Source organism: Cuculus canorus, chromosome 2 (assembly GCF_017976375.1).
Source record: "Cuculus canorus isolate bCucCan1 chromosome 2, bCucCan1.pri, whole genome shotgun sequence".
Classification (NCBI taxonomy): Eukaryota; Metazoa; Chordata; class Aves; order Cuculiformes; family Cuculidae; genus Cuculus; species Cuculus canorus.
The window spans coordinates 46211541-46224264 of NC_071402.1; positions in this window are offsets into that span (position 1 = coordinate 46211541).

Sequence of the window (12724 nt, forward strand, 5' to 3'; positions counted from 1 at the left end):
CTTGTGGATCAAGGGCACAGAGTAAGTAACGGCTGAAGTAATGAGGAAGGCGAAGATGGTTTCTGAGTAGCGCACATCAAAGCAAGCTTGGAAAGAAATTACAGGAGAGGTGATAACAAAGAGCAGAAGAGAAACACGAGAAAAAGCAATAAAAGAGAACATGAAATAAACATGAAGCTAAGTAAGCACTTGGTGGTAGTACCACTCCTATTTTCTTCAGCTAATCATTTAGCATCAAGTACAAGGATCAAATCAGGACAGTACTTATGTGCTGCAGTTTTCAGGCTTTCAATGCACAGACTTCAGCGCAACATAAATCATGAGGGAGAGGTGCCAAGCAGCACCTCTCCCCAGTGCCTGGGTGGCAGCAAGCACCCAACTACAGCCAGCAGCTATGGAAGGGAGGAGACCTGCTGCTGGTGGTGAGAAGCAGAGGAAGAGCAGATGTGTCACAATCCCAGTCTCCACTGAGCTGGAGGGAAGCATTTTCTCCATTTCTGACTGGCAGATGAGAGTAGCCTTTGGGAGCTGGGCAACTGGACTGTTCCTCCATTCTTCTACCAAACATTAATCTTCTGTTTGTCCTCAGCATGACAAAGTTGCCTAGGTACTTTTGCGGAGCTGGGCCTGGAAAACAACAGACCAGTGAAAGGAGCTATTGCCGTCTCTGAGCTGTGGTTCCATCCACAGCCTGAGAAGTGTGAGATGTCTGGGTTGCTGCTGACTCGCAACCTATACACGTGCCCTTACGGAGGGCAAACATGGCATTTCAGAAATACACTGTTCATTAACTATAGCACTGTCTTCAAAGGAACTGTGCACCCACCTCCCAAAAGCTGGCACTGCTTTTCTTTATGTCTGTCCTCCTTCCTGCTTTTAATGCAATGATTTACTCTTCTAGGTGCATCTGTGAGCCAATTTCTGAGAAAATTTCATGCCAAACCTCATTATATAGACCAGTTTGTATTGTATTATAATCACTCGCCGGTATAGTACTCTAGTTCTCTTGCTTTCAAGGGACAGAAATTATTTCAGCTTGAAATTGAAATGGAGCTTTCCAGGTACAGACAAAGGAGACAGAAATCCCAGACAGTGCGAAAGAGGGCAAAACAATAATTGCCAACACGCATGCCCTTGAGCAGTTTTAAGATACATGTTCTTTTTTCTGTTTTTAGTGCAGCAGTGAAAAAGAGTCAGTGTTTCAGCCTCTCAGGTCCAGACCAAGAAAGCGGTGACAGCAGCACTGGAGGTCAGAGTGGTTAGCGGGAAGGGAAAGTACACTAATGAATTCTGGAGGGCTTGTAATGCCATAAAAGATTCAGTTAATCTGCAGCATAGATGTTGATCAGTGAAACTGAACCTAACTCTCTGGACCTTGTCAGATATATTCTGTGCATGTCAGTGTTCCACACCAATTACAGATTTTAGAAGATGCTCTCATGCAAAACTGTGTGCCCTAATATATAAGCCAGCTGAGATGTAACTAAAATTAAAATCTGACTGTGGCAAATCTCTGTGATCCTGATATATGAAAATCCAAATAAATGATTTATTCCCAGAAATGAGAAATAACTTCAGCAGGAAATTTCAAAATTACTTATGCAGGATTAATCCAGTTCAATGAATGCATCTTGCGTTGATTAATAAAGCATTCCTGAATTGCAAAGTAAAACGAGAGAAGACTTCTGGTGCTGATATATTTGTGTATTTCTGAAGCTAGAAAGAAATGTGCACTTGCAAGAGATGTGGTCAACCAGTATAAAAAGACTGAATACAAATAGTGATTTTCTAATTGTCTGTTTCTCCCTGCAGCAGAAAACTACCTTTGTGTCATTGATCCTCTCTTGACGAACACAGGTACTATGTTATCTGCCACAATATTGAATAAGAACAGGGCATTTAGCACAACTGTATAATGACTCCAGTTAGCATCCAGATAACATTTGTGGTTTTATCTAGCAAAGAAAAGCAAAATTTGAGGTACTTTCTGCTGATTTTCTTGCCACATAGAGTAAAAATTTTGGACAGGTAGCACTAGCTTTTGTGATCTGCTTCCCTGGAATTTAATTGGCCTAAGAGGTGAACAGATACAGGCAACCTATTTAGAAAGTGAAGGAGATTTAAACAAATGCAGCATTTTCCCAATTTTTTCTTTTCCTTCAGCATCTGCACACGCACACGCGCAGACACACATACAAATACACACACGCATACACCCCAGCTGAATTTCTTTAAAGTGGTTGCCTCACTTAATCTAAACCACATTTCTTCAGTCTGGAGAACTACCTTCAATCACTGCAAGTGTTTTCCAAAATAATATTTATTAATGGTTAAGAAGGATACACTGTGCAAAACACTTACGGTTTTCTCATTAACAAATGGTTCCTCACATTACCTTTAAATATCTCCCAGAAAAACTCCGGAAGAGCCATGTGTGTAAAGCTTGTTTTGTATCTCCGCATCTTGTATGGTATTCAGTTCCTGATTCTTTGCAAACTTGTTTCCATTTTTGTTTGCATTTGTGCAAACCAATTTTCAAAAAACTTTGGCTAATGGAGAGTATTTATTATGAATGGAGTAAATGACCTTTAAACATACTTCACTAGGAACAGTGAACATCCAAACCAATGACACATTACGTAAATAGCAACCAAAAAAGCTGTTGCTTTCTGTGTATTTAGGGATTTTTAGAAAGCTGTATAAATATACACATACACATTTCACCTGAAAAATGTCAAGTTCCTAGGCCATAGTAAGGACTGCTGTGCCATTGTTTTTGCTAAAGCTGGAAACTCAGTAACAGCACTACAACTTCAAACTTTTTCTTTAAAATACACTTCTTTGACCGCAAAGATGCCATTAGTCACAGCAGGGAGTGTAACCAGAAAGAGGATGTCTGTAACTATAGCAAGAGAGCACATTAAACTGTAGGTCAGAATCACGACTGACTGATTACCTTCAGGGTGAAAGTAAATCTTCAGACTTGCCAGAGTGACAGGAGACAGTACTGACTGGGGCTTGCTGTGGTCATCCCCTGCCTCCCCCACGCCATGGCAGGGTTAACAATGCCCAGCATACTCCCAGCATACATTCGTTGACTCACCTAAACTTCATAGTGATGTGTGTGACAGGATGTAGTCATCGTCATCATTAGACAATGCTTCCTAATGCCTGCCTTAAATGTCTCCTTAATTTAAAGAGATGATTCCAGGAAGAACCTAAAACCAAAAATAAATACTTTCCAAAACTTTAAGTCCACAATTAAATCACCTAAAACTTTCCCAAACGACACAATCTTCAAAGCTGCTTTTTCTTCTCCTCTCAGTGGATGAGAAGTGTTTCCTCCCACTCTTTTTGCAGCAGCCTTTTTTTGTAAACCCAAAGACTACCAGTCTTCAGTTTTCTCTAGCCCTGTGATTCAGTCTCTTCTTCCTGACTATGAATTTTACATCCACCAGCAGTCTGATTTTTCCCTTTTTAGATGATCTCCAGCTGACCTGCACCTTCAGCTGTGCATTGACCAGTGCAGAGAAGACCAGAAGATTTCTAACATACAGTAATGCAGCCCAGGGTTGTAAAGGATTGAAGCTTTACAATGAAATTTCTAGTCATGTGACTTGTCCAGGTCAGAGCTGATCAGAACGATCACTGGGCACTATTCAAGATGAAACATTGTCTTCTTAACAGCATTTCCGCTGAAGATGAGGATGAAAGCTGTAATCTGGCTGTGCAGGATTCAGAAAGTCCAATCCAATAAGCTTTACTGGATGGTGTTTACATACAGGACTCCATAAAGGTTAATTAACCTTCTGCAGGAAAGTGTGGCACTTTGTCAATGTGACACTCATTAAAAAGTACTGTTGTTTTTTAAGCTCTTTTGCTTCTTTTAGTGGAATAAAATGAAAGACATTAGTGAAGAATGGCATCTAGTACATCATCACTTCTTGTGAATTATTCTTCCAGCATTCACTTTTGCCACTATATATTCTACCGTTTCCAAGACCTACTGAGGCTGGTATCCGAAATGAAAAGATAGAGCATTTCTCCAACGGTGGTCTATTTTGACTAGCACAAGGATATCATCCTTTGGATTCACTCCCCTTGTTTTTAGATGGTGGCTTGAGGCAGAACAATTTTCATAGCTGTATGGATTCATGCTTCTCATCACAAAAACACCGGCTCTTCCGTTTGTCATTTGTCATTGGCAATCAACTTCAGTTGGTCCTGGTATGGTTACTGATTCTGAGGGCACATCCTAGATTCATTTTATGAAATATGAAATACTACTGTTTGAAGGAATGAGGGCCTGGTGTAAACAGATCTTCCAGAACAGTCCCTAACAAAACCCACATTGTTGTCCTTTCCCTTCCCAAGGTCTGGCATGGAAACACAGACTGCCCTGCCTTCTCCAGAAATATGTGTGGCCAGGCTCTGTGGGGCGAGCTTCACTCACTTCAAAACAAACCAAGTCCAGCTCTGCCCTACCTTCTCACAGTCAGCTATAGGCTTCAACACAAGCTGGATTGGACCCACTTCTTGTTGCTGAGTTACTGTACTAGAGAAAAGTAGAGTTGCGTCTAACCAAAATACTGAATTACACTTTACTGTTAATTGCATCTCATTCTGACTAAGATTTTTTTTGCGTGTTTTCCATCTCCGTTCCTCCCTTCTTTAACACAGATGAACTTCTCAACCTGGAAGTAGCAAGACCAGATACCTCTGGCTAATTGCATGTCTCATGTTGGCAAACGCCGTGCATTGGCCCTGTAGTTCAGAGTTTAATCAGAGACGCTTTTGTTGCAGTCCTTAGAAATACTGGATGTGGTTATTGCACCTTTGCCTTCAGGGTTGCAATAACAGTGACCATTCCTTCTACAGTGGGAAAAAAAATAAAGAGTCATAGCCTTGGCCTGTAAAGTCAATCGTATATTAGACTCCATGTCTAGCTCAGCCTGAAATGTTGGTGAATGAAGCCTCAGACCAGCCTACAGCCTGGTCACTATAAACCTCGCATTGCTGTGCTAGCCCATTGGGTAGATGACGGGCAGTGTGGCTTCACTCTCTCCTCTCTCCTCCATTCCGTGGAAATGTGTGGATCTTCCAAGTGTCCATCCCTGGCACAAGGTATTCCCTGACAGTGCCCAGCCCTTGCCTTCTTGAGGGCAAACCTTGTTGTTCGGTGATAGGCATCAGCGCTGGCATCAGCCATGCAGCTGTGACAGTCACTGTGCCCTAACCTTGGCTCTGTTTCAGATGAAGCAAGGAAACTATGCTGCCTTTAAGAATTAATCATGCAAAAGTTTTAGGACGCAGCTGTAGAACAGAATTGGCACCCTCATACTTCACCAGGGGACACTTACTGATAGCTATGGAGAAGACTTGCAAATTTATATTTTTAGACCTAAGACAACACTTAATAGATGAGAAAAATTCTTCATTCAGTACTTATCAGTTCCAATTAGAGAACTGTCCTCTCTTTTCCAAAGCAAGTTTAATTTTGAATGGGTTTCTCATGGATGGTGGGCTACCATAGGCAAATCTCATTTTGACAACTACTAATTATGGACAACGCAGTGGCAGACTGTAATCTCTGTCATGAGAGCTATCAACAGGGATGCAGCAAGGCTTTAACAGTGGGTGGCAGTACTCTGGGTCAAATTAATCACCACCATAATGACAATGAAATCAGTAGAGCTTTGGGATGTTAAGTTTGATAAAAGAAGCCATTCTGTGCTCTCTCTGGCTATTTGCGTTGCACCCTGGCCTCAGCTAGAGCTAATCCTGTGTCACAATGTTCAGGCTGGCTTTTTTTTTTGGCACAGTGGAGAGAGAACAAAGAGCAGCCCCCCCTTACAGAACAACATCCACATCTGAGTTGCTGCAAGTGGATTACCTAAGTGTGACACAGACAGACCCAGATTTGCACAGGCTGCTATTTTGAGGCACGTGAAAAGACACTTATATTCAAAAATATAAGTGGAATTTTGAAGGGATGCAGCCTCAGAAGTGCTGGTGTGCATGAAGTCAGTTCCGTTTTGCTTTGGCTTTTGTCAAAGAGCTTTACGAATGTCTGTTCTGCCTCCTTTGCTGACTTTCACCATGTCCCCAGGGCTTGGGATCTGAACAAGTACCCAGTTAGACCACGATGTAGGCAACTGCCAGACAGAGACTTGCAGTGAGCGCAGATGCAGCGAAAAAAAGACGTTTCTAGGAATAACTAGGTGAGCAGATTCTGCATGTAATGATGCTACACTAAACTGTGTCAAATTTTAGCCCAACTCAGCCTTGCCCTACAGCTATGGGCTTGTGCACTGAGCGTGCTTCATACTGCTTTATTTTGCTTTAGACACATGTTTCATGCTCTGCTGCTAATGGCTGTTTCTATAATACTGAGTCTTGGCACATTTCTCTGCACCCCTACCAGTGCTCAAGCTCCTTCTGGCCCCTAGAAAGTACACGTTCAGTTGCTGAACAAGAGCTGTCACCCTTTCCAACAGCTTTTCAGGCAGGGGGGCATGGTGCCTGAGGCATCATCCAGCACATCCCAACAGGTTTACATGGACACGGACACAGCCAGAGGCTTTGCAGGTTGTGTAACATTGTCGCCCAAATGCAAAACACCTCTTCATGTTGCCACACGGGCCTCCCCCATCCGCTCCCCCTCCCCACCAGGGGTTATCTCCCCATTTCCTCTGCATCTTCTGACAACTTACCAAATACTGTTTTGGTAACAGTGATGTAGCCCAGCTTTTTGTCTGGGGCTACAGTGGACAATTTTCATTCCTACATTCACACTCCCATATAACAGGAAGAATCAAATGAAAAACAATGTTTTTCCTTCCACCTGTTTAGTGCCAGACTGGTCACAAAAATATATAACTATCCTAAAATCCAAATAAATTGCCACCTATCCATTCTGGATCCATTTTGTAACTATGCAGAATAATCTGTTCTTTTATTAGAGCAGTTAAAGGAGATTTAGAGGGAGGAAAGAGCATGGTGACTTCCAAGGGAAGAGTGAGTGATTCAGTGCAAAAAGGGTAAATTTCATCTGCACATTCTTAACTGCGAGGACATTCTGCACATCTCAGGAGTGCACTAAGTGGTGCAGTAAACCAGTAAATTAGAAGAATGTAAATTCTTTAGTAGGAATTGCACGCAAGGGAAAAATGCTTCCTCATGCTCATATTTGTTTTCATGAAAATAATGTACACTCTTCCTAAAATCATACTGGTACAGAGCTGAGTAAGACATCAAAACCAGTAATAGATATTACACTGGACTAAGAAATGGCAATGACACCATTATCTTCTGCATTTCTGATGATCACTGTGATAAAGCAAGGAGCTGACATATTTAGAGCCTGGCACCAAGTAGGGAGCCTTGTAGCTCCCTTCCTCTCTCACTCTGTCTGTCTTATTTATCTCTCATTAAACTAAATTGTATTCTTATTGGCTGACTGACCTCTGATATTGTTATTAATTGATTTATATAGTGCCTTTTGCAAGCCTCAAGGCACTTCAGAGAATTGCAAATATATATAGGGATCACTTCACCAGTCATCCACCCTTGGGGTGGAAACCAGTGGCTATTGCAGCAGCACTGGAAAGACTTTAGGTTAGAAAAGAAGGCAGACTAGCAGAGCCAGCACTTCTAGCAGTCCTACTGCCAAGCAGTTGCCCTGAAATCAGGCTGGAAGGGTCATAAATCTTCAAAAAAAGACTAGTTCCAGCAAATGATGAGTTGACAAAGCATGTTCAAAAACAAGCATGAGGCAGAATATTGTCATGGCAAATTCATAGCACAAGGGTAGTCATGTTAAGGCCTAGGTTTTTTCTTCACAGGTTCCTGATGACCACAGAACACCTTGAGCATTGTTCCCTCAGAGCTTTTGGCAAGTGCTAGCCCTGCTGGAAGCAGTGCCAGACCTCCCCTCTGGTTCACATATGCATGGAGATGCATATTCCCCAGTGCTGGAAGGACTGCTGGAGGTGCTGGCACAAGCAAACACCGCATACAGGGCATGATCGTTGAACTACAAGGAGCCAGGCCTGGTGCTTCCTCCTCTTGCCACTTCAGGCACTTGGAAAGCTGACAGAGATTTCAGACCGGGGACTGGGGACAGCCGGCTGTCTGAGATGTGTTTAGCCCAGGACCCAAAGTATCTCAGACAGTATGCGATTGCTGCTAGCACTAATTCTGCGTTTCCTTGATGCCTGCACCGTTATGAGTGATCAAGAGAAAAAGGTAAAAGTAGGCTAACAGACACATAGCAGGTGGCCACCAGCGAAGGTAGGAATCGCATGCACCAAAAAATGGCACAGATCTCCTTTCTTTACCTTCCTCAGTGGTGACGCACAGCACCATGGCAGAAAGACATCTGTGGTCTCTGTGAGCATCAATGGTGATTTCTCAAATGTGGGAAGACTGTAGTTTTTCAGTATACAATTTTAAGCATTCACAATAAACATTTTTAATACTTTCCCATCTATTATAGATGAGAGAGCTTTGTGTTTTTTCAGAATATTATAGTTTTGTCTTCATTTGAAACATCTGAATGCCTCTAATTAAAAAAAAAAAAGTCTTATTTCTGAAGGTGTATACGTAGCAGAGAATATCAAACATATCTTTGTTATATTAGGTCATTAAAGCTACTTAGATCTGAGTGAAATGCATTGTATAGATTGATCCAAAGGTTTTGAACTCTTCCCCATTAAAATGAACCCTGAATATAAAAGAGTGCACCCCTTTCCAAAGCAGAATTAATTTCACTGGCTCCATTAACAAGCAGGTCTGCTTTCGTCTTATCTTTCAAGAATACTATGCCTGATTGCATTTATGTTCTCATTTAGCATCTCAAAATGGGCACTTTCTTTCAAGAAGGGTTAGTGCATGACTCACCTGCTTAGTTAATCTGACTAATTAGCATACTGTCACCCATTAACAGCATTAGAACAACAACTGTAGCCTTCACTACCTCACTGTCTGAAAAACAGACCTCTTCTTGTTTGCAAGGACATTGGTTGCTCCCCATCTTTTGGTAGCCGTGGGGTTATTTGTCACATCAGTACAGGATTTGCAGATAGCTCTGGAAGGGGCGATATAATTCTTAATATCCTGCAAAACTCCTCAGCCCATGAACTTTCCTGGTGACTTAACAGAAATTATTCTAAAATCAAGTCCTTAACTCTGCAAGAAACCTCTCTGGCATTCGAGCTGCTCCTATGCACCTTTTCCATTTTCATTGAAAGAATGCAATGGTGGAAATTAAAGAAGCTGTTCTTACATATGATAAGCCACAATAAGTGTATCGATATTAAAATCTTCCATACTTCAACCAGCCACTGCAGAATTGGATTTATTTCCCAAAGCTATTCTAGGTGTATCAACCAATGCTCACAGTAAGATTTGTGAGTCCTTAGAAGAGTCATTTTCTGGGAAGCATGCCTTGCAAACTGGGAACATTTTTATTCATGGAGGTGATGCTAGGAACAGCAGGTTAAAAGACTGAACTAGAGACGCCAAGCCAGCGACTGCCAGAGCTCCTTAAGATAACTGCAGTGTGCCCAAGGTGCTCAAGGAGATTTACACACCTAATTTCAGCCTACCCCAAATAGGCTGAAAAGCTGTAGGACCCAGATAGGTGTGAACTTCTATTATTTATCTCGACGGGCTGTTCACGGGAAGCCTAATTATGGTCACTTAAATGCCAGGGCAGTTAATCATTTCACTGCTGCTCACCGTAGCAGAAATACCTATCGTCTAACAGACCTCCTCCATGTCACCAGCATGCAGGTGAAACCCACTAGTGCCACACAACTTCACACCACACTCCCAAGGAATAAATATGCAGCCTGCAGAGGTCAGCACTGCCTGCACAGCCCTTGGACAGTTCTCAAAGCACAATGGGAAGTATTTCATCTCCCTTGCAGTTAGCATGGAGATGTTGGATGCTGGTGTATTGCTAGTTTATTCATGTATTGCTGGCTTCTTTGGATGCTTTGGAGCCAGTGCTGGCACCTGCAGGGTGTCCTCAAAGGTTTTGTAACTTGCCTCCTCATTTGCCTCCTCCTCAGCTGGCAGAGAGAATCAGCAGACAGAATAGTTGAAAGCATGGCTTTTCAACATAATACCACAAAATTCAGAGATATGAAATATTTAGTTGACCTGTAGGTTTTACCATTTGAAAACAGCAAATCTATTCCCTAGGGAGGCTCATGTTGGACAATGCCAGAGCTCATACCGAGTAAAGTTTCCTTCTGCTTTGAGTAAAAGCCAAGTAACAGATCCCCTGACCAAATATCCCTCACAGAGTCCCCGCAGGAGGTGAGGCTGCTCTGTCATACTTCAACCCTAACCATCAACCATGCAGCTGATAGGATAGGGAGGAGAATACAGAAGGAAAATAAAACTTGTGGGTTGATATAAAAACAGTTTATTAGGACAACAAAGGAAGAGAGAAGAAGAACAGCAACAACACTATTAATAAAGAATATACAAAACAAGTGTTGCTCAATTCAGTGCAGTTTCTCACCACCTGATTACCCAACGGCCGATTGCACCGTCTGTCCTAAGCAGTATCACAGATCAGTGAGCTCTGGCCAACTTCCTGTTTATATACTGAGCATGACGTTATATGATATCAAATATCTCTTCAGCCAGCTTGGGGCAATTGCCTGGCTAAGCTCCTCCCAGCTTCTTGTGCACCTGGCTAAGCTCCTCCCAGCTTCTTGTGCACCTATATACTCATAAAACATGAGAAAACAAGAGTCCTTCATTTCTTAGCAACAACTAAAAACATCAGTGTACTAACAATATTCTTATTCTAAATCCAAAACACAGCAGCTACTGGGAACGAAATCTACTCTATCTCAGCAGAGTATAAATATTACCTGGCAACAACTAAAACAATATGTGTTATCAACATTATTCTTATACTAAAGCTAAAACATAGCAGCTACTAGGAACAAAATTAACTCTATCTCAGCCAAAACCAGGACATGCTCATACACCTCTCCTGCTGCACACTCATGCCAATACCACTCATAAGGACTGTCCTCGCTGCAGCTGAGACTGAAAAGTGATAGATCTTAGCAGAGATGGAACAACACCAACATGTCTCAGGAATCTGAGTCTTGGTTTCAAAGTACCCCTGATGGTACTGACAATGATTTTGTCCAACTCACATTAGCAGCTTAACTAGTTTCAGGACCAGTGGAGGGCAATATTGCTTTGGCTTCCTGAATAAAAGGTCTTAGGCACAAGCTAGAGTGCTGAGCTAGTGTGTGCAAGGCAAAGTTCTTTCTCTGGGCACAGGATGGCTCTTTTTGCTCCGTAAAATCAGCCCCCAGGGTATATGGCTACTGAAGCACTAGCACTGTCTCCTGAAATGCCTCATTCTATGGACATCAGCTTGCTGTAGAAATTAATGCTTTTGTGCCATCACCACGACCCCAGATCAGAGCACAGGGAAAGACAGAGGTGGGAGAAGCTCCAGGGTGAAACAGTGTTTCTGTATGTACCAGCTGTATCAACCCCCACACACAACACCGTGAAACAGCAGCTCTACATCCTCTTTACCATTTACCCCCACTCTTTACCATAACCAGTTTTACTGCAAAGGAATTATAGAAAGGACTCTTCCTCTTATGACTTCTGTTTTTTTCCTCTTTATGAGTTTGACTCAGCATTTAAAAATCTTGCAGTTCCACATTTAGCACAAGTTCAAATCTAAGTAAACATATAAAGGAGGCCAAAAAAAGGAGTACTTAGGCCATACTTTGTTTAAATACAGTCTAGTTAATGCAGGACCTGAAATACTTCTGGACTTGAGCAAACTGTTCAGAAGGTGAAGTCACCAAGCCTGTAAAAGTAGCAGGTGACTTAAAATCTTTGCCCCCCCCCCTTTCTTTTTAATAGTTCCTTAGACTCATTTTGTAATATTAAATCCATTATTTTAGTGTTAAGAAGGAATATTGATATTTTTTTCTTGCCTCTCAGCACTTTTGAACTAATCTTGCAGTGATATTATTTATTTTGCTGTAATTTCCATCTCCTGTTCGAGACCTTGACTCATTAAGCATTTCCCTGGAAAGGAGAGCTTTGAACTTGAGCTCAGTGAAGAGCCGTGATGTTTCTCTTTTTTCACATTTGGCATCTGTGGCAAGTGATGGATGCTAATGGGTACCTGCAAAGCAGGTGGCTGCTGGGTGACCGTTGCTGGAGTGGTGATCACACTTGCCAGAAGCCTGGAAGAAGAGCAACGGGGCTGAAGGCTGACTGGATAGAGATGTCAGGGACATTGTCTGAACTAGGAAGGATGCTGGGTTCCCTGAGGACTGAGGGAGTTGCTCTAAGAAAAAAAAAAAAGGTATATTTCTTCCTGCAGTGTGTATCTGCATACCTGTAGACCACCACAGCTACAACACGATTAGGAATTTAGCACATGCCATTCAGCTTGGGTTGCAAATCTTTGCCTGCTGGAATGCTGTCCAAGACCCAGAAGTGTGCACCTCAGACCATTTTTTAATTGCTGTTTCTATGTGCTCAGTCTTACCATTATGTAGATCAGACTTCATTTACACAGCACAGAAAATGATAGAAGATTGGAACTGAAGCCTGGAGAGCCTTAACATGCTATTGGGTTTCCTTTTTGCATGAGTGAAGCATCTATAGTATTTATACATAATTATTAATTACATGATAGCAGCAAAGATAAGTGACT